This window comes from Prosopis cineraria, unplaced genomic scaffold (assembly GCF_029017545.1).
Source record: "Prosopis cineraria cultivar Desert tree isolate PC_DT_omini unplaced genomic scaffold, ASM2901754v1 PC6, whole genome shotgun sequence".
Classification (NCBI taxonomy): domain Eukaryota; kingdom Viridiplantae; phylum Streptophyta; class Magnoliopsida; order Fabales; family Fabaceae; genus Prosopis; species Prosopis cineraria.
In genome coordinates this window covers 20,698,430-20,721,375 of record NW_026555337.1, presented here as the reverse complement: position 1 = coordinate 20,721,375, position 22,946 = coordinate 20,698,430, and the positions used below count along the sequence as shown (strand labels likewise).

The window sequence follows — 22,946 nt, the reverse complement described above, 5'->3', positions numbered from 1 at the left end:
TTACGGAGATATACGAGTTAAACATTCAAACCTAATTATGGCTTTCAAGAGGCACTCTCTTATATTTTGGTGTTTCTCTTTCTTTCTGTGTTGCTTCTTTTTGGGAAGCTCGGTGGTGCTTCATGCTTCTTCGTACATGTGAGCATTTTCTCCTAATCGTTGAGCATTTTTTCCTTTGTTCATAACTTCTGCAATGGCTGACGATCTGAACTCCTCCCTAACCTTAGACTTTAATCATCCCCTCTATCTTCATCTGTCCAACACTCAGACTTCAACTCTTATCTCACAAGTCCTCACTGGATCGGATAACTACACAGTCTAGAGTCATGCAATTGGGCTGTCGATCCTTGGGAAGAATAAACTGGGTTTCATCATAGTCTCCTATACACAAGAAAGCCAACACGCTAAGTTATGCAATCAGTAGGATCGTTGTAATGAGATTGTAATCTCCTGGCTCATCAACTTGGTGAACAAGAAGATAGAAAATGGAATCGTTTTTACTGATAGTGCATACTTGATTTGGAAGGATTTAGAAGAAAGATTTCACAAGACTAATAGAATAAGGATTTATTTTGTTCATCGGTCTCTATCAAGCTGTGCATAGGGATAGTTGAATGTGTCTACTTACTACACAAGGATGAAGGAATTGTGGGATGAATATAGTATGCTTGTACCACTCTCTTCCTATCAATGTGCAACATTAAAGGATTATGTTCAAATAGTCAAAAAGTAGTGCCCATTTCAATTTCTAATGGGCCTTAATGATGATTACCAAGGGGTTTGTTCCCAAATTCTCCTGATGAGTCCTCTACTGAGTGTTAATCATGCTTACTCCATGATATCCTAAGAAGAGGATCAACGAGGTATCTCTTCTCAAGGAGAGACAGCCCCTTTTGAACCTGCTACCATGAACGTGAGAGGTGGCTAGACAGGTAGAGGAAGAGGAAAGGGAAGATCACAAGATGAGTGTACTCATTGTAAGAGGTGAGGTCACAAGCGAGAGAATTACTACCATCATATTGGATTTCCTACCAACTTCAAGAGCCAAGGAAAGTTAGAAATTCAAGTCAATCAAGTTGATAGGGAACAGTAAGAAATAAATTCTCCATCTTTCACATAGTATGATCAAATACTGCAACTCCTAAAGAAAGAAACAAATGAGGTGGTGGCAGGAACAGTCAACTACATTGAGGAACATGTATCAAGTTTGCTTAATACTCTTTCCCCTCAATTTATACTTCTAATTGGATATTGGATTCTAGTGTGTCCTGTCACGTTATTGGTAGTCTTACCCTGTTAGATTTTGCCAGACCATATGCTGGACCTCTAAATTGATTAAAATGCCTAATGGAGATAAAATCATTATAACTCATATTGGATTTGTGAGATTATTTAATAATCTGATTCTGCTTGATGTTTATTATTCACCACAATGTTGTTTCAATCTAATTTTTGTCTCAAAATTAACTAAGAATACAAAGTGCATTGTATCTTTTTACCCTAAATTTTGTACCTTGCAGGAGATGTCAACTAGGAGCTCTCGAAAGATTGGTAAACTCAACAAAGGGTTATACTTGTTTGGAAAGGATATAAAATTGGACAACATTAGAGCTGTGAGGAATCACTACATAAATAAAGAACAAAATTCAGTTTTATGGCACAATAGGTTAGGTCATGCCCCTTTAAATACCCTTAGGCATTTAGAAAAGCTAAATATAGAAGTTAATAATACCACTCAGAACAAATGTGAGGTTTGTGTTTGAGCCAAGCAAACAAAACTGCCCTTCTCTCCTAGTACTTCTAAAACCTCTTCTTGCTTTGAATTGATTCATGTAGATGTTTGGGGACCATATAAGCAACCCGCATATAATAGTCATAGATTTTTTCTTAGTATTGTTGATGACTTTTCTCGGTGCACTTGGTTATACTTGTTAAAATACAAGGATGAAACTGTGCAATGTATTCAAAAGTTTCTTGCTTATGTTCATACTCAATTCTCTTCTCAAATCAGGAAAGTTAGGAGTGATAATGGCCTTGAGTTTATAAATTCTAAAATTAAAAACATGTTTAACAATAAAGGTATCTTGCATGAAACCTCTTCTCCCTACACCCCCCAGCAAAATGGGGTGGTTGAAAAGAAACATAGACATTTACTAGAGGTAGCCCAAAGTTTGACTTTTCACACAAACATGCCTTTAAAATTTTGGAGGGAAAATGTCAAGACTACTGCCTTTTTAATCAACATAATACCTTCAAAAATTTTAGGCTATAAAACTCCTTATGAAATTTTGCACAAAAGAGAACCAGATTTGTCTTCTATAAAGGTTTTTGAGTGTCTAGCTTTTGCTACTGTTTTACATTCTCTTGATAAATTTATGCCTAGGTTTGAACCATGTATTTTCATGGGTTATCCTCCTAATTAAAAGGGTTTTATCTTGTATAATCTTAAGACTAAGAAAATGTTTGTGAGTAGACATGTGACTTTTATGGAAAATAACTTACCTTTTTGCAATAAAATTATTTCTGGACAAGATAAGCCTATACCTTTTACTATTGTTGATCCTTTCTTGTTTGAGAGTGAGTTTCTATTGACTATTGGAGACCATAGTGCTCCCAATGATTAGCCAATAGATTCAAAACTAGATCCAGCTCTACATGATCCACCTCTACGTGAAGAGGAGGAAGGTAACCCATCTCTTATAGATCCTGAATGCATCTAGCCACCTCTAGGACGAGTAGGGAGACCTCCATCTTGGCTGAATGATTACATATGTCATGCAAATAAGGTGGATATAGGAAAAAAGGTAAAATGCAAATATCCTATACAGGAGTATATGACCTATGCAAATATTTCCTTGGATTATCAGCACTATCTATTGCATACTGATGATTTCCCTGAACCATCTAGCTTTGAAAAAGCTGTAAAAAATTAGAAATGGGTAGATGCTATAAAAGATGAAATAAAGGCATTAGAGGATAATAAAACTTGGATAATTGTGGATTTGCTAAAAGGGAAGAAACCAATAGGATGTAGATGGTGTATAAGAAGAAATATAGGGCAAATGAGAGTTTAGAAAGGTGTAAAGCTAGGCTTGTTGCTAAAGGGTATAGCCAGCATGAGGGAATTGATTATTTTGAAATATTTTCCCTTATGGTTGAGATGGTAACTATAAGAACTGTGCTTACTCTTGCTGCAATGCATGCTTGTCCTATATTTCAAATGGACATGCATAATGCTTTCTTATAAGGGGATTTGCATGAAGAAGTTTACATGAAAATCCCATAAGGATTTGATCAAGTTGGCTATAATAAAGTTGCCAAATTGATCAAATCTTTATATGGCCTAAAGCAAGCATCAAGGCAATGGAATGAGAAACTCACTAATATTTTAATCCAAGGGGGTTTAGACAAAGCAAGTATGATTATTCTCTCTTTATTAAACAGGACATGATTGAAATTACTCTCATTTTAGCCTATGTTGATGATCTGGTTGTTATTGGTAATAATATGAAGAGTATAAATGCAATTAACCAAACTTGCATCAAAAATTTAAGATAACAGATTTGGGGAACTTGAAGTATTTTTTGGGAATAGAACTGGCAAGATCTGAAAAGGGCATAATCTTAACTCAAAGAACATATACCTTAGATTTGATTTCTGACATGGGATTAAGTAGGGCTAAGCCTTTTAGTATCCCAATGGAGCAAAATGTGCGTTTGTGTGCAAAAGCATGTGTTACTGAGAAAAAGGAAAAACAAAAGGGAAGAAAAGGTTCAGACAAGAAGAAGGAAGAGGATCCTTTTTTAAAGGACCCAGCTTCTTATAGAAGATTAATAGGTATGTTGTCTTATCTTATCACTACCCATCTGACATAAGCTTTGTTGTGCAGAATTTGAGCCAATTTATGAATGCTCCATGAAAATCTCACATGGAAGCTACTATACGAGTAGTAAGATACCTCAAAGGATGTCTAGGGATGGGAATATTGCTTTCTGCATCTCAAGGAAACACTTTGGAGTGTTTTATAGACTTTGATTGGGGAACCTGTGGTGATACAAGAAGGTCAGTCACAAGCTATGCGGTGAAGTTTGCTAGTTTGCTGATTTGTTGGAAGACCAAGAAACAAAACACTATCTCCAGATCTTCAACAGAGGCAGAATACCGAGCACTAGGATCAGCTATTGCAGAAGTTGTTTTGGTCACCCGGATGCTTAAAGATCTTCGATTGTGTGGTGTTGAACTAGTCCAAGTATTTTGTGATAGTCAAGCAGCGATTCATATCGCTAATAATCCAGTTTTCCATGAGAGAACTAAACATATAGAAATAGATTTTCATTTTGTTAGAGAAAAATTGCAACAAGGTCTGATTGTCTTGCAGCATGTTAGGACTAAAGAGCAATTAGCTGATGTATTTACTAAAGCTCTTGGTAGGGAGGATCATGAAAGGATGATGTACAAGTTGGGAACCATAAATTTATATGGTATCAAACTTGAAGGGGGGTGTCAGAAATAATTAGTGTTGGTTTATTAGTTTGTTAGTTATATTTTATTAGTGTTGCTTGTTACATGTTGGTTTGTTAGTCTATGGGATATAAATAGACCTATTGTATAGAGTATTTTTTTGACTCAGAAGGAATAATAATATTTTGATTCTTTCATGGTTTGGGCTCTTCAAACTTCACAATAAACATTTTATCTATTTTGAAGGATAGCTTTTATGGATTTTAATAACGGAAAAAGATGTCTATAGATTTTAAAAAAAGAGCAAAAACTTCTAAAAGTAAGAGAAATTTGGTTCTTATTTAAAAGAAAAAAATGTAGATTTTTTTTTCCTTTGGTTACGTTGTGATTTAGAAATAAACCAGATATCAGTGTGAATAAAATTCATGGGAAGCACGAGCAAATCTGTTAAATAATAACAACTACTTCGTCCAGACTTTTTTACAAGAGTCTCTGTTTTTTTGTTTGTTTTTAAGTTAAAAATTTCCCATTGTTCCTTGCATTTGTTGAAACTACGTACCCACCACCCACTTTAGTTTGCGTTATAAATTGATTGATTGAATTTATGAGTATTGTGAAATACAGATATCAAGCCTGATAACTGTAATGGCTTTCAAAAGGCTGTCTCTTATTTTGGGGATTCTCTCTCTCGTCTTTTTTTTTTTTTTTTGGCGTTGCTTCTTACTGCTGAAGCATTCAAAGAAAGCAAGCTTGAAGATAAATGTGTTCTGCTTGACCTCTGATAATTTCTTGGCTCTTGGATTTTGAGAGAGAGAGAGAGAGAGAGAGAGAGAGAAAGGGCGGCAATAATTGTCAATTAAAAATGGATAAAAAAGAACAAAAGAAATGAAGTTGAAGTAAAAGCAAAAGAAAGAAAGTAAAGGAGAAAAAGGAAAGAAGATAAAGTGAAAATGACAAAAGAAAAAAGACAATAACAAAGTTGGTGAAAAAGACAAAGAAATGGACACAATTTAAAAAAGCTAAAAAAAATAAAGCAATAGGAAGTAAATGTATTGTTAAGAAATTTGAAGGCAAAAAGTAAGAAAACTAAAATATAAAAAGTAATATAGAAAGGAAAACTTTCCTCATTTTCCATTAGAATTAGCTTAAAATTGGGTAAAAAAAGTACCTTTTTTTCTTGGCCTGCAGTGCTAACTAATCTGAGCAGACTCATTTCCCTTAACAACCTTGCATTTGAAAAAGGTTTTGTAAATACATCAGCTTCTGGAATAATATAATGGCGATCATGTGACCCATTAATAGCTAGTGTTGAACAACCTTTAAACTAAGCTGAGTTCTATCGCGTTTCGTTTGAAGAATATGATTATTTGATGATGATTCATGGGTTATATTATTATTTTTTTATTTCCATTTAGTTTGTATTATATATTTATTATTTTTTAAATTTATTTATAAACATTGTTATTACCAATTTTTTATATAGGAAAAATTGCATTCAAGAATTTGTGAAGAAAGTTATTTGAAGACAATGACTAATAACAAGTCACCATTACAAAATAAAAAAAAAAACATCCATGTTCTCATTTTAACAATAATCTAGTCCGTATAAATTTTATTTGTAAATAATAATTTTTACAGGTCCTTGAATGTGATTTTTCTTTTGTTATATTTAACAGTTAAAAGATGTAAATGGTGTGTTTTCCTTTTTTTTTTTTAACATAGCGACAAATCATCACCTCTACAAATAGTTTATTGCTACTGCGAGTGACAGAAGTTTAACAGCAATCAATAATCACTACTCGAAATAATCTTTTTTCGCCATAAAAAATTTTTAAAAAAATAGCAGCAGATTTGATGTGTGATTTTATTTGAAAGTATCTTATAATTTGAGACCAAGGGAGTATTATTTTAACACTTAGAAAAATACATTTCAGTCAAGAAAATGTGGCATACATGCATCCATCTTCAAGTGAACATGACTTGTTCGCAATGCAAATTGTATACGGCTAATTCATAGTATGAACAAACAACACACATCTTTGATTGTGAGCAATCTCTTTTTCATGGCTTTAGCATATGAGCTATGATTTGCATGGTTGGCCTTGATTGAGGATTAACTTGTAAGCATGAAAGGGCTAGATTGATAATCAAATCCAAATCCTTCAAAATTTGGTTCCCTGAAGGTAGTGACAGTCGTGGGTCTAGTATCTCCTTCAAATTGATGCTTTGAACGCCAAATGCTTGCATATGAGAAATCAGATCTCCTGGATGCTTCCCCATGAGAACCTCATAAGCCAAAACACCAAAGCTAAACACATCACATTTCTCAGTCACTGCCATACCGTATGCAAGCTCTGCATCATTGTCCACAAGAAGTATATGCATTTGTATTAGTGAAATTATAATAGGGTTAAATGGTAAATTGGCTTGGCCCCTAAACTATAAAGTTCAGGAGTGCTTGATATTCTAAACTCAATTTTGGTACAATATTAATGTTATCCTTCAACATTTCAATTGCAATATGGACCCAATTGTTAATAAATATTAATTTTGAATGTTAGTTGGCTAAAAAATAATAGAAAAATACCAAAAAAAATTTGCAAACAAGGATATAAAAATTATATACAATGACCCAAAAAATTATAGAAAGGCAAAAAGAAAAAATTTTCGGCCATTTTCTATAATTTTTTAGGTCATTTAATTTTTTTATAATTTTTTTAACTAAAGTTTAAAGTTAACATTTGTTAATGGTAGGGGACATATTGCAATTGAAATATTAAAGGGGAATATTGTACTAAAATCAATTTTAGGGTCTCAGACTCTCTTGAACCTATAGTTTAGGAGGCCAATTTGCCATTTAACCTAATTAACATATTATATTAGTGTTTCTATCTTTGGAGAAATAATTATAGGGGGTGTATATATGAAGCTGACCTGGAGCACCATAACCATATGTACCCGCAAAAGATGTCCAAGTTGATGAGTCAGGCTTCAGGAATCTTGAAGCACCAAAGTCTGAGACATGAGCTTCAAGATTTTTGGACAGTAAAACATTGTTGCTTGATAAGTCTCTATGAACAATTGGTGGATTACAATCATGATGCATATAAGATAAAGCTTGTGCTACATCCCTGATGATGTCAATCCTCTTAGGCCAATCTAACTCTAATGCACTTTTCTCATTCTTCAACACATCTGCTAAGCTCTCTATCCATGTACTCATACACCAAAAATGTATGCATCCCTTGTGAGCAAAAGCCATACAGCTTCACAATGTTCCTGTGACGTGTTTCTGTCAAGGCATTGATCTCACTCTTAAAGGCTTTTATGCTCTCAATGTCTAAGTCATCTGCTTCACACTTCAACTTTTTTATAGCAAATATTTCACCACCTGACATTATCATTTTGTAAACTTTTCCAAAAGCTCCCTCACCAATACAGAACTTATCATGAAAGTTTTCAGTCGCTTCAATTATCTCTTCATACATAATTCTACCATTGAAATGCCATATTGAAAATGGATGTTCTCTTTCGGCCAAAAGGTCCTGTTGTGAAGTTCTTGAGTTTCTCTTCCAGCGGATAACAAAAATCCCAACTAAAACTAATGAAGCAAGCAGTGTACTTACTAAACAAGCTACAATAGTTCTTTCAATCTTCTCTTTGTCACTTCCACTTTTGGTTTTATCATAGACACACTACAAGGTCGTAGGCCTTGGATCCTCCCACATAGATCTTTGTTACTACTTAAATCAAGTGACATCGAAGAATTAAAAATACCACTATTAGGTACAGGACCTTCTAACTTATTGTGAGAAATATCAATACTTGACAAACTCAACATTGCACTCAGGGAATGAGGGATAGAACCAGAGAGATTATTGTGAGACAAGTTCAGGCTAATCAACTTGTTGAGCTTACTAAGATCCACAGGGATTTCTCCGAATAGTGAATTATAGCTCAGGTCCAAGAAATATAACAATGACCCAAGATTTCCAATCTGGTAGGGGACTTTGCCATTGAAATCATTGTTGCTCAAATTTAATGCCACTAAGTCGTAGCAATCGCCTATCTGATAAGGGATCGGTCCCCTCAACTTGTTCATAGATAGGTCTAGATACTGCAACTCGGAAAGATTTCTAATGCTAATGGGTATCACACCAGAAAGATTGTTGTTACTCAAATTTAACAGCATCAGACGGTGAGAACATCCAATTTGGGGAGAAATCGCTCCAAATAATCGGTTTGATGACAAATCAAGCTTTACCAGCTTTTTCAACTGAAAGATGTTACCAGGAATATTTCCTCCTAATGAATTTCCGGCCATCAAAAGATCCTCCAAGCTTTTACTGTTACCCCAATTTCTAGAGAGACTACCTTGGAGTCTATTGTAGCTAATGTCAATGAGAGTAAGATTGGGATAGACTCCAAAATCCTTGTCTACAGAACCTGTGAATTGGTTATGTTGAAGTCGAACTCTAAATAAAGATGAACAGTTTCTTAGGCTTATTGGGATTGGACCAGTGAAGCTATTGTAGGCAGCAGAGAAATTCACAAGCTTACCACCTTTGCACACCTGTGGTGGTAGCTCTCCTGTGAAGTTGTTTTCAGCAAGGTGCAGGACAGTTAAAGATGAAAGGTTTCCAAATCCTTGTGGTATAGGACCATCTAATTTATTCGTGTGTAAGAACACCTCAGATAGGTTAGTCAATCTACCAAAACCAGGAGGAATCATGCCTGAGAGGTTGTTTTCAGACATTCTAAGAACACTTAAACGTGTACAGTTCCCAAGAGATGGAGGAATAGGTCCACAGAAGCTATTCCCATCTAAAGCTAGCACAGTTAAGTTTCTTATATTCCCTATTTCATCTGGAATTCTACCACCAAGAAGGGTGTCCTGAAAGAGAAGATTTCTGATCCCTATAAGTCCAGTCTTTGGCTGATCAGAACCATCAGGAAAAAGACGAGGGTCTAATGTACCAGTAATATTGTTTCGTGAAACATCAAGCTCGTAAACTTGAGTCAAATTAGAAAGAGAAATGGGTAAAGTGCCATTGAGGTAATTCGTAGAAAGGTCAAGGTATTGCAGTTTGGAGAGAACCCCAATGCTTTCCGGTATGCTACCAACGAGGTTATTTGTTTTAAGATCAAGACGAAGAAGATTTGGAAATGCAGAGAAGTTCAAGTTTTGAAGGGTACCTTCAAGGCCAGTGTATGCCAAGTTTATTTCAATCACACTTCCTGAAGAATTATCACATGTTATTCCCCGCCATGAACATGGGGTTTGAGCTGCACTTGAGTTCTGTGCTGGAGAGACCCATGACTTTAAGATTGGCTGATCTGGGAGACTGTCTTTCCACCTTAGTAGGGCTTCTGTTTCTGTCTCTTCATATGTTCTTAAACAAAGTGCCAAGAAAACCACACATGTGGCTTGAACTGCAAGGTGAGCATCAAATCTATGCTTGTCCATTTTTATGAAACTGGTTCTCTCTCTCTCTCTCTCTCTCTCTCTCTCTCTCTCTCTCTCTTATTTTTTTCTGCACATAATTATGCTGTTTTCTGCGGATTTAAACAGGACTCTGGTTTGTTACATGTATGAATTGACAGCATGTTTTATGTAGTTAACTTTGTTTGGGAACATGGCAGCATTTGTTCTCGATGTCAATCTGATAAACACAGAATAATTTAACTTTTGAATTATATAATATTCTATGTATAAGCACTTCGTGGATTCTTGTGGTTTTGGACCTTCCTTCTAATTTTTAATATTTTTCTCTATCCCTAGGATTTGGATTGGAAGAAAGGCTGAGAGAAAAGAAAATTAGAGAAAAGAAAATGGAAAAACAACGAAAGAAAAACTGGAAAAGAAAATAACACTTTTATATTAAAATATTTCTTGTTTCATGTAATTAATATTGTTATTAAAAAAATGAAGGTAGAAATTAATTTAAAATCAATATCATAAAATTAATATAAAATCAACATCACAAAATTAATATAAAATCAAATTAACTGTTAAAAAATGTATTTCAATGTAATTTGTAATAACCCTAAAAATAATATTATTATTAAAAATTAATAATGATATATTTCGGTTGTAATTTTATAAATTTTGGGGTATTTATAACAGAGTGAAGGATGGGTGGTTTAGTGGAAATTATTCTGGGCCTTTCCTTGCTGCATCAAAGTTCGAATCTATATGGAACACAAGAGTTTTTTTTTTTTTTTACTTTTGCTTCAGTTAGAGAAATTATTGCTTCAGTTAAGAGAAATTACTGCAATACCCTCATTGAAACAAAAATAAAAAATAAAATAAATAAAATGAGGATGAGATTATATCAGATGGCGTACAAATATTTCACTTTCCCCTCATCCTCTTCGATTCGATTCTAGAGAATACAGAGGGGAGCTTCGTTCAAGCAGTCGCTCCTCCTCCATTCCAGTTCCTCTAGCGTGTGTAGGGCATCCGCCATAGTCTGCCGTGCAGGAAGCTTGAGTCATGGGTTTTCATTCTTCTCCCATGGTGAACGCCGGCGTCAACTACCTTCTCCGTCGGTGTGGTTGAGTGTGTTCAATCTTCTTCTCCCTTCACCTTCATTTCTTGTTGTCTGCTCACTAATACAAAAAGCATTTTTCACCACAGTTAAAACACATTTTTTGTGACAGAAGAAGTTTTGTAGTAGAAAATCATGTAATAGCAAATAGGTATTTTTCGCCACAGGTCAAGCAAAACTGTGGTGAAAGATATCATTTTTCGTTACAGGTTTCAGCTCAATTGTGACAAAAAATAATATCTTTCGCCACAATTCCCAACTCACCTGTGGTAAAAAATATAGTGATAAAACATATCATTTTTCACCACAAGTCTTAACTCACCTGTGGCGAAAAATAGTATCTTTTGTCATAGGTCCAAGCTCACCTGTGGCAAAAGATGCGTTTAGAGATTCATATATGCCAACAATTGTTTCTATAACTATCACCATATATCATCTTTTATCACAATTATAGTAATAACTATGGCCGTAAATATTATATTTTTTTTGTAGATTCACAAATAAATATATACATCTTTGATTACAAAACCTGCATTAATACATAAACAACAACTCCAGACACCAGTACAAATATATCTAGTGCAAATATATGAACTAAAAGTCTACATTTTAATACAAATATCTAGAAATTTTTTACTCTAATCTTGTTAATTCTAAGAAAAACCTAGACCACATATTGCGAATATGTCTAAACTCTTGCTTAGAATATGGCTCTAAACTTTGGAAGTGCTGCAAATTAAATAGCAATATATGTTTGAAAAATAACTCAAGTATACAACAACCATCATAATTATAAATCATTATTAATAAATCATTACATAATAATCGTATTCTATACTTTTTGGTTGTTGAGTACACTATGAAGAAAATAAAAATAATTAAATTTATTATATCAATACTATAATCTTCATTCTAATTAGGGAATAAATTTAAAATACTTACTTGCATTGGCACCCACTTGATTTCATTTTTTTTCTTGTCAACCATTTCTACTGATTTCCAATATGTTGCTAAAGATCTATTTACCAAATATACACACTTAGAAAACTTTAAAATTATTAAATATATGTTATTAATAACACAAAATAAAATTATTCAAAAACTTACAATTCAATCAAAGTCTTTATATCATCGCTTATTTTCTTTTGTAGTGAACAAAACCAGTATATGGTATTTTCATATGGGCAAATGACAGGAAACATTCAATGATGACTATAATATATTAATTTATATTAATATCACATCATTAAGGAAATTTCTTTATAAACCAAGGGATGAATTTAAAATTTAATACCTCTCAATAATTGGTAAAAACCAGCACATCTTCTGTTGCTGGCACATCGTCTTTCCAATATAAAAAGCTCTTTGGTTCACTTTGCCACATGCAGTTAAAAGTGGAGATAAAAACTCATAATTATTGCCAACACCGAGTTCAGTGCATATCTTATAGAGGTACCTTTGATAATAAAAAATACGTTAGCAATAAAAAATATTAAATATTAATTTAGAAATAAAAATGAATACTTACATGATAAAAATTTGAATTATTCCCAAGTCTAATCACTCAAAAATAATGAGATCATTAATGTCTTTTCTGGTGACTCTAAATGTAATATGCTTCCCAGCAATCTTTTCAATTACGTTTATTTTATCAAAAAATTCATCCATGTCAACCACCACCGAAGCCAACCGTTTCAAATCATCTTACACCAGTTGAGGATTGAAGCCCAGAGATTCTTTTGATTGTAGAAGTTCTTATGATTAATATATAATGAAAATTAGAAATACCTATGATATTAATTAAAAATAAAAAATTATAATATTTTTATACCTCTTTAATAACCTATTAGACTAGCTTTTTCAACCAAATAATGAAATTATACTGGGCTTGTTCTATTGTTTGCACCTCCTCAGTAGAGAATAGAATAGGAGCATTAGCATCCACAACCTCTTCAACCATCACCTTTACTGGGTTATGTTGTATCTGCTGGTGGTGGACTATAGTTGCATCGTTATACACTTTTTCATATGCAACTACTCATTTTCCATGATCCTTCACATAAAGTATGCATGGCATTCCTTGATCTGATAGGCTAGGATCACACACTGGCTCTGTAACACCATCATATTTCGATGCTTGTTGTGGTTGCATCTGCAAACTGCTAATCATTGATTACATTTCCATCATCATGCTTGACTTGCATTCTACTATCATCATTTGCACTTGTTGTATTGGCACAAGATTAGATGGTAGAGGTCTAAAATATTGTCTTAAACCCACACCTTTTGGAACCCTCCTAACACAGCCGAGGTGCTCTTCACCCCCTAAGGCCGTGGTCAATATATCCTTCCTACTAGTAGACACAAAGGTCCTCTTAGAGGATACTTCTGTAAGAGCATCCTAGAATATGCAAGCAAATAAAAATCAATATAGTTAAAAAATTTCAATCATATGGTTAAGATATTGACTGTAAAGATACGTACAATTTTCTCAGCCATTTCTCTAGCCTCTGGGGAAATAAACTCTCCCTTTTTATTCATTTGTCCTCTCTTCCATGCTTGAGCACAATTAATAGGAGATGGAGGAAAAACATCTTCAATATTATCAACCCCCACCATTTGTCTTTTAGCTTCCCACTTCTCTTGAGTCATTATATCATAAATATATGCATATCTTTACCAAGACATAGTATGGTTGTATAGATTTTTCTTTCGATGCTCTTGTCCTTTTTGACTTTTTTTCTATTAACAAATAATGAAAAGCATTTGTTAGAAATGAATTTTTACTAACATATTCTTGTTTCACTTGCCAAAAATTTAGGATCATGTCTACTATGAACAAATTTCATCCATATGTCATAATCAATAAATGGATATTTCTCCCAAGGTTTTTCCATGTTGACATCATTATCACTATCATCATTTTTGTTGCACCTCTTAGGAAACACATATTTTCTAGTAAGTTTGGACTTAAAGTCCCTCCATCAGTCCCCAGCATACTTTAGCCACTTGTCCTTTAAAAATGGAGTTTCCTTGATATCATAAGTAATCTGCAAAATAACATACATCAACAAAAAAATTTAATAACAACATAAATGTCAAAATAAAAAGTAAATATGACATATAAGAATTAGAAATACCAGTATAGATTCCCAAACATCATTTCCATTAATATCCATTATTTTGCATGGTACTATTATCATCTTGTATTTTTGTATAGAATGAATATCCATTAATATCATATGCACTTCAAGTTGTAACATCAAAGTTAGGCCCAATATCTAACATCTTATTGTACTTGAAACAATAGACTTTCTACTTGTAATGATTTTAGATTTTAAATTAAATGATTTTCCATCTAATTGATATTTTATTAAATTGTTCAAGTTTTATGATGAGTAGAAGTAGTGGCTTAGTGGAAATTATACTGGTTTCTACCTAAAGGATTGGGGTTCGAATCTTACCTATGCCAAAGGTAATTTTATTTTTCTGGTGATTAATGAAACTACCAAAATATCCTTGACTTTTGTGTTATTAAAGAAAATATCTTCTAGGTCTCTTATAATTTTCCCCAAGTAAGCTTTAATATTTTAAAACTCCCTCTGTCAATTAAAGAAAATAGAGCACATCAAGAAAGAGTGTCCAGTTTCTTTTACACAAGTCTCCTCCACATCACTGACTTGCTTATCTGATCCCCGCCAACAACTAGCACCCCATGCCATCAAAATTTCTCCACCATAAATGATGAGGCTGTTCGATTTCCTTTCCTCCTTTCCTCCCTTGTTTGCCTGTCGCGTGAGTTATGCTAGTGTGTGTGTGATGTTAGCCTTCCTCTCCTCTATCTCATCACCAGTGATGTGGGCTACCAAAAATCCTTGCCTTTCTGTCATCCTTCATACCTCCTCTATCCATATCCATCATGGTTGTTGCTGTTAGACCTTTCACAAGTAGCAACATCACTGGCATTGGTTCGTTTACGTCGTCACCATTTCGGTGGTCATGGGGTACGTCGGTCTCTTCTCTTTCTCCTTCCTCATGCAAATTTTTTTCCTTCCTCATCCTTTTGCTATCATGGCCAAAGGTGAGGATTTTTGATTTCCTCCTTTTCATTTGTTCTATCGGGTGTGTGTGTTTTAAATGGTAAGGTTGTAATTTTTAGAATGTTGCTGCTGTTCATGGGTGTGTAAGAAGGGAGAATTGATTTAAGCTGATTGATTGCATGTTTAAGTTAAAGAATTTTCGAGACGAGGAAGGGGATAGCAAGAAGTTTGGTTATAGTTGAGATTCAAATGCTCACAAAGTGTTTGATAGAATGTTTAAAAGAGAGTTTTGCTATATAATGGCTTGATTCTTGATATATCTATATATATATAATGATTATATTTCTATTTAAATAAATTATCATTAAAAGACAATTATCTTTTATGAAATTTTAGAGGTTAATTGATTCAAAATATTTCTTTATAAATGTTTGGGAGTTAGAATCAAGGAGGAAAATGTTTAACTTGAGTTTAAGAATTAATGTGTGTAGGCGTTTGACAAAAATGTCTATTAGAAAGAGTTTTTATTTAATTACATAATTGTGAGTTCTATCTATTTGTATGATGGTGCAAATGGTTTGGGCTCTATCTAAGTCAACTTAGCCTTGTAGAGAATTTTGATTATATAGTGATTGGGTGGTTAACTGAATTCTAGAAATGACACTGTTGGTAATTTATAAATTATGGTATTTACGCATTTTGGGAGGCACTTAAGGTGTTTGGCAAAGTAGGTTGTAGAAGTTTTTTTTTAATTGGGTGTGCACTCATGTAATATACATACCTTCGTTAAAATTTGACTACTTGTGCTTAAGGGAAATTGGAAAGACAAGTGTAGTATAGACAAAGTTGTGGATATATATATATATATATATACACATACATATATAGTACCGTAAGAATTGAGAGATTATAGTATTGTTATGAGAAAGGAGTTTATTAAATGAGGCCAAAGGTCATTAAAATTTTGCATTATTGAATAGGGGATTTGGAGAAAGAAAGTCTCGATTGAGGTAATAAGGGAGGATTGAAGCTTTAAAGGGTGAATTTTATACTTGGGAATATTGCAGGTAAGTGGATAGCATCCCAACTAATTTTTTCAATCAAAAATTCCTTCACTAAAATATTACATTTTTCTGGAAATCATTTTAATGGCATTAATGCGATTATTAGATATTTGTTGATTAACATTACTTTATTTTGAGAAATTAGATTTACCAAATTTGAAATGTTTTTTGATCAATTAAATCAAGTTTGGACTTTGATTACGAGATTTTTATTTTATCAAATATTGGATTGATACAGAGAATGATTCATGCGAGTTCAACTTTGAAAAATTTTTTGATTATTCAATAAATGCAAGTATGAGCATTGGATATGAAATTTTATGCTGGCAAGTTTTAATGCTTAAAAGTATTCATACGAGTTTGATTTTGAGAATGAGAACTATATCTTGAAAGTGATGATTTTCTTGCATGTTTGAAAATGGTTTTAAAAAAGGGACTTTATACAAAACACTGGTTGCTAACGATAGTTTCGTTAGCCCTTGGCGTGCCATGGTACACTTAGCTAGCAAGGTGTTTATAGGACGTACTAGCCCTATGCAACGAAGGCCAATGCACATGGAATAGAGGGATGGTTATTTGTGAGCATCGTACTCACATTTGTTTCATTAGTTAGCATTGCATTCGTGGACTGTGTGTTCATGTTTGTTTTGTGGCTTCGACTGCATTTGGTTACTTACCCTTGTGGACTATGTGTCCACGTTTGTTTTCATGGCATAAGCCGCGTTTGATTATTTACCTTCGTAAACTATGTATCCACATTTGTTAATTGTTTTGATAAGTCCCTATAATTATGAATCCAATTATTTGATGATTTTATATTCCATTGATGTTATTCAGTAATTTTTTTATAAATATTTATTTTATTTATGTGATTTCTTGGAATCAAGTCTTATTAACATTTGCCATGATAGTTTAATGATTTAAGACCTAATTTTAAAATTTTAGAGTTATTCTATTTTAAAGTTTATTACATTTTTATGACAATTGTTGTCTCTTTGACTCACACAATTATTTGAAACTTTTCCTTTTTATTTAAGTTCTATTATTTATTGTTGGGATGTTATTAACTGGAAATTATTATTTTGGTCTCAGATACGTTAGCTGATGTTATGCCTTCCGCTAATCCTTGAGGGGCTGTAATACTCAATTGAGATGAAAAGCTGTAATCAAGTTTCTTTAAAGTAAATTTAAAACCATGTATTTTGATTTGTAAACTTCTTTTGTCAGGTGCTCTACATAAGCTATAGTTAGGGTCCTCATCCTTATTATTTATACTTTGTTATTTTCTGATCAGAAGAGAGTTCCTTGCTACTACTATTGTTTTGTAAAATATTTGTAGATTTGTTTTTGGGGAGATTTTATTTTAAGGGGAGATCCTATTGAAATTTTTACAAAAATATTAAATCTTTTGTTCATATAGTTTGTATTGAAGATGGTTTAATTTATTGTAAAATGTCTTCATGGTTTAGAAATTAGAGTTTTCTTGAGTAAAGACTTTTGGGATATGGATATCATCCCTGTATTCTATGCCAAGTATGTTCAAATTTTGGGGTGTGACACCACGATCTTCCTTTATCCTTGCCCTAAACCAGAATGAAAAATGTTTGTTGTGCTTACCTAACAACCATTTATCAGCCTTTTTAGGATATTGATCCCTTAATTTCTTTTTTGTGTGCATCCAAATAATCTTCAATGTCATTAGTGTTATTCAAGATGTATAGATGTGCTTGTTGTTCTTCATGAGTCATGCACTTTACTTTCATCCCTCATGTCCTTTGCCCTTCAACTCTCATTCCCTCCTGGCGAGATTCAGGAACACCGATAGATTTTACTTCCGATAGGTATTTATTATAAAACTCAACAACCTCTTCAGCAACATATCTTTCAATAATAAAGGCTTACAGAAAATAGGGATTCTTCACATAGCCTTTAAGAATTTTCATGTACCGTTCAAATAGATACATCCAACACAAATAGACAGGGCTACACAATTTTATCTCTCTCACCAAATGTACAATTAAATGTACCGTGTTATTAAAAAAAGAGGGAACAAAATACATTTCAAGATGACACAGGGTAATAACATCATTTTGTAACTCATTTAATTTTTCAGGATCAATGACTTTGCTACAAATTACATTGAAGAAGACACATAATCTAATAATTGATTTTCTTACCTTTTCCTCTAATATGTCTCGAATTGTTACCGATAACAATTGTTGCATTAGTACAAGGTAATCATGAGACTTCAAACCAACTAATTTTAAATCTTTCATTAATACAAAATTCTTGACATTTGAAGAATATCCTTGTGGCACCTTAATACCACGTAAACACTGACAAAAACTTCTTTTCTCTCTTTTAGACTAAGTATGAGGTGCTAGGCTCATATAAGTCCTCTTTCCTTCTGCTCTTGGACCCAAGTTTATTCTTATTCCCATGTCAAGTAAATCTAATCTTGCTTTGACTCCATTCTTGGTCTTTTCCTTTATATCTAACAATATTCCAATGAGACTGTCATACACATTTTTTTCACATGCATCACATCAATATTATATCTCACTTTAAGGGTGTTCCAATAGGAGAGATCAAAGAAAATTGACTCTTCTTCCATTGATTTTTTTGAGCTTTCTTTTTCTTATTCTTACTAAATACCACATTGATGTCTTTCACTCGTTCATATACCAAGCTTGCAGTTAATGGCTTTGGAGCTTCATTATACTCTTGATAGCCATTGAATGACTTTTTTTGCTTGCGATAAGGGTGGTCTCATCTCAAGAATCTTCGATGACCAAGATATACTGTCTTCTTCCCATATTTTAGTTGTTGATGGCATGTGTTTTCTCCACAAATAGGGCATGCTTTATGCCCCTTCACACTGTATCCAGATAGGTTTCCATATGCAAGAAAATCATTTATTGTGTAAAAAATTATAGCTCGTAACTTGAAAGACTCATTCCAATATGAATCAAAAATATCCACACCTACCTCCCACCTCATCTTCAAATCATCAATCAATGGCGCTAAGTAAACATCTATATCATTTTCTAGTTGTTTAGGGCCTGAAATTATCAAAGACAGCATGATATATTTGCATTTCATGCACAACCATGGAGGAAGATTATAAATCACTAATAGAACAGGCCATGAGCTATGTTGACTGCTAAGATTACTGTAAAGATTCATTCCGTCTGTACACAATCCAAGCCTAAAATTTTTAGGCTCATTGCCAAATTCAGAAAATAATTGATCAATTCCTTTTCATTATGGAGAATCAGCTGGATACCAAAGCATGCCATCATTTTTTCTCTCATCAGCTTGCCATCTCAAGTTTTTGGCCTTATTCGAATTAGTGAACAAACGCTTAAACCTTAGTATTATAGGAAGATACCACAACACCTTCACTGAAGGCCTCTTAGTAATGGAGTCATCACCACTGTGTATTTCTTTTACTTTGTAACGTGATGCCCTACAGACCGAACACTCATCCAATACTTCAAAATCATTTCTGTATAATATACAGTCATTGAGACAAGCATGTATCTTTTGATATCTCAAATCTATTGGACATAATTTTTTTTTGCCTCGTAGTAACTACTCAGAATTGTATTCCCCCTCTGGAAGCATCTCCTTCAACAATCTAAGCAACTCTGTGAAACTCTTATTACTCCATCCATATCTAGCTTTTAAGTTGAATAGCTTCAATACCACTGTTAGTCGTGTATATTTTGTACACCATGGATATAAAGGTGTTTCTAAATCATTGCACAAGCTATCATATTTGTGCAACTTCTCAACAACTTCAATGCCAATATCACATAACATATCCTCTATTTGATCATCAAAATCCATATCATCATTCTTAATTTGTGGCATACCACATTTTCTAGATTCACCATGCAATACCCACTGTCTATATGCTTTATAGAACCTAAAACAATTTAGGTGATCCTTAATCTCTACAGGACTTCGTCGCAACCCATTCAATCACTTAACACAAGGACAATAAAACAATCATTTATTATTAGGAACATTGTTCTTTGCAAATTCTAGAAATTGATCTACTCCCCTCTCATATTCATCAATTGTTCACAAAGTATCTATCTAAGTACGGTTTATCATTACCTATTTCAAATTTTAACAAATAATTTATAATTTAAAATTTATAAAAATTTTGACAGCATAATAGCTCACAAAGCAAGATTTTTCAGGCACTAGACCCCTCAATTTGTTCAATTTAACCTCTCAATTGAATTTTTAAAATTATCAACACTAATCAATAACCAATTCAGCTATCAGATACAACCATCAAATAATAATCTAATTTACTTTTGTAGAGCTAAAAGGATAATTGAAATACATTGTTCTATTTAACCTTCCCAAAACACAAATTTGAACAAAATTAAACAAATTTTAATGATTAAATTCAACTGAATTGTTAATAATTATTAACTCTAATCAACAACCAATTCAAACTATCACATACAGCCATCAAACAACATTCTAATTAATTTATGATAGTAGGTGTTTAAAAATTATCAAGAAACAAACAAAAAAATAGTAAAAAGAACAAAAAAACAAAAATAAAATTAGCAAAAAAATTAATTTTGTGAAGCATAAAAAGCTAATTAAAAAATTAAAAAAAAACCTGAAAATTGAGATGTGCAGGGGCAAGGGAGGGAAACATGATGAAAGCAATGTTTAAAAATAGATGTTTAAAAATTATCAAGAAATAAACTAAAAAAAATAGTAAAAAGAACAAGAAAAAAATCAGCAAAAAAATTAATTTTGTGAAGGATAAAAGGCTAATTAAAAAATTTAAAAAAAAACTTGAAAGTTGAGATGTGCTGAGGGCAAGGGAAGCTGAACTGAAGGTGGTGGCGGTAGTGAGCTAGGGGGTGCAGAAGCTGAAGGCGGCAATGAGCTGGGGGAACACCAGCTAAAGGCAGCATTGAGCTATAGGATAAGGTGAGCTGGAGCTGTGGGCACTCTTCAAGTTGTGGAAGCTACAAGTTAAGGAGGAATGAGTGAGCTTGAGGATAAGCTATAGGGAAGATGAGTTGTGGGCGACTATGATGGCTGGAGCTGTGGGGGAGAGTGATGGCACGAGCTGAGAGATGATGAGCTGAGGGATTTAGGCATTTAGGACCATTAACGGCGATAGTTAACCTATTACCTATCACCATAAATGTGTCTTATTTTCAGACACATTTATGGCGACAATTCACAGGGCAACTGTTGCCGTAAAACATGTATTTTTTAAAAAAAAATTATTTTATTAAGACACTTTTAATGTGTCTTAATTTAGACACATTAAATGCGTCTTAAAATAAAATATTATTTTAAAAATAATATTTTATTTAACTTAATTAAGACACATTTAATGTGTCTTAATTTAGACACATTAAATCTGTCTTAAAAAAATATTTTTAAAAAATAATATTTTATTTAAAAAATATTACTTAATGTGTAATTAAGACACATTTAATGTGTCTTAATTCAGACACATTAAATATGTCCTAAAATAAAATATTATTTAAAAAAATATTATTTTATTTTAAAAATAAGATTTTATTTTAAAAAGACATATTTATGGCGATAGACCCTTATGGGACTGTCGTCGTAAATTTTAAAAAAAAAAAAAAAAGCTTTGGCGATAGGCGCCCCCAAGACTGTCACCAAAGATGATGTCTTTGGCGATAGTCCCAAAGGCACTTATCGCTAAAGATATTGTTTGAATTTCAAATAATTTTGTCTTGAATTCAACAAGCTTTGGCAACAGGTGCCCTTGGGCCTATTGTCAAATGTTGTTTAAATTTAGACATTTTGTATGAAAATTTAAAATGTCTAAATTCAGACATAAATAAATAAAATTTATAAAATTAATTTAATTTAATTATTTTAAGATTTATTTTATCTTGTCTTCTATTTTTAATATGCTTGATTTTTGGCAAAATTGAATTTTAATTATAAAAAATATATTAATTATTCAATGTTATTAAATAAAATTAGTTAATATTTTTTATCTAAACACAATTAATTTGACTTAGATATTACATTATTTATTATGAATATAATAAATAATTTTTATTTATTATAATAGTCTCTAAGAAAATTCACTTAATATTTTTTATTTTAGATACAATTAATTTATCTTGGATATTACATAATTAATTATGAATATAATAAATAATTTCTATGAAGTATAATTATATGGTAAATAAGGTTATTTTAATATTTTTTAATTTAGACAAAATTAATTTTCCTCAAATATTAATTTATTAATAATAAATAATAAATTAATAATAATTAATTTCAACTATAATTATTTTGTAAATGAATTGCATTTATGTAATAAAAATTTAAGTAATAATTTATGTTAATTATTTAATTAAATTATTTAATTTAAATATTTATCATAAGCATTTATGGCGATAGTTTATCATAGAACTATCGCTGTAAATGATCTGCTTTTCAAGTTAATTACAAATAAACTATTATCTCATGTATTACCACAGTTTTTTTTTACGAATTGTGGCAGAAAATATGTCATTAAATTGCTATTTTGCACTAGTGGCTGTTGATGACTGGAGGAAAACAACAAAATCCCCCTCCTTTGACAGTGTTGTGGCACACATTTTCATTGGGCTTCTTCCTTCCTTGTTTTTTGTATTGTGAACTCTTCTCCTCTCCTCCCTTTGTTCGAGCCACTGTGACAGGTTAAGCACTAGGTTTCCTCTTCTCCTTCCAATTATGATGCGTCATCTCTCTTTTTTGTTTGTGTTTTAACATGGATTCAGACATTCCTCTCCTTTTGCTGCTCTATCCTG

The 22,946-nt window shown here is 32.6% G+C and overlaps 1 long non-coding RNA gene and 1 pseudogene across 1 annotated transcript; one reads left to right on the top strand and one right to left on the bottom strand.

Annotated features, from left to right (window-relative positions):
- Positions 1-6,328: 6,328 nt before the first annotated feature.
- Positions 6,329-9,961, bottom strand: LOC129314322 (MDIS1-interacting receptor like kinase 2-like; annotated as a pseudogene).
- A 4,474-nt stretch (positions 9,962-14,435) lies between these two features.
- LOC129312716 (uncharacterized) lies at positions 14,436-17,520 on the top strand. The gene is made up of 2 exons (XR_008593684.1): positions 14,436-15,016; positions 17,209-17,520. It is a non-coding gene; the product is annotated as an uncharacterized LOC129312716 (long non-coding RNA).
- Positions 17,521-22,946: the final 5,426 nt, after the last annotated feature.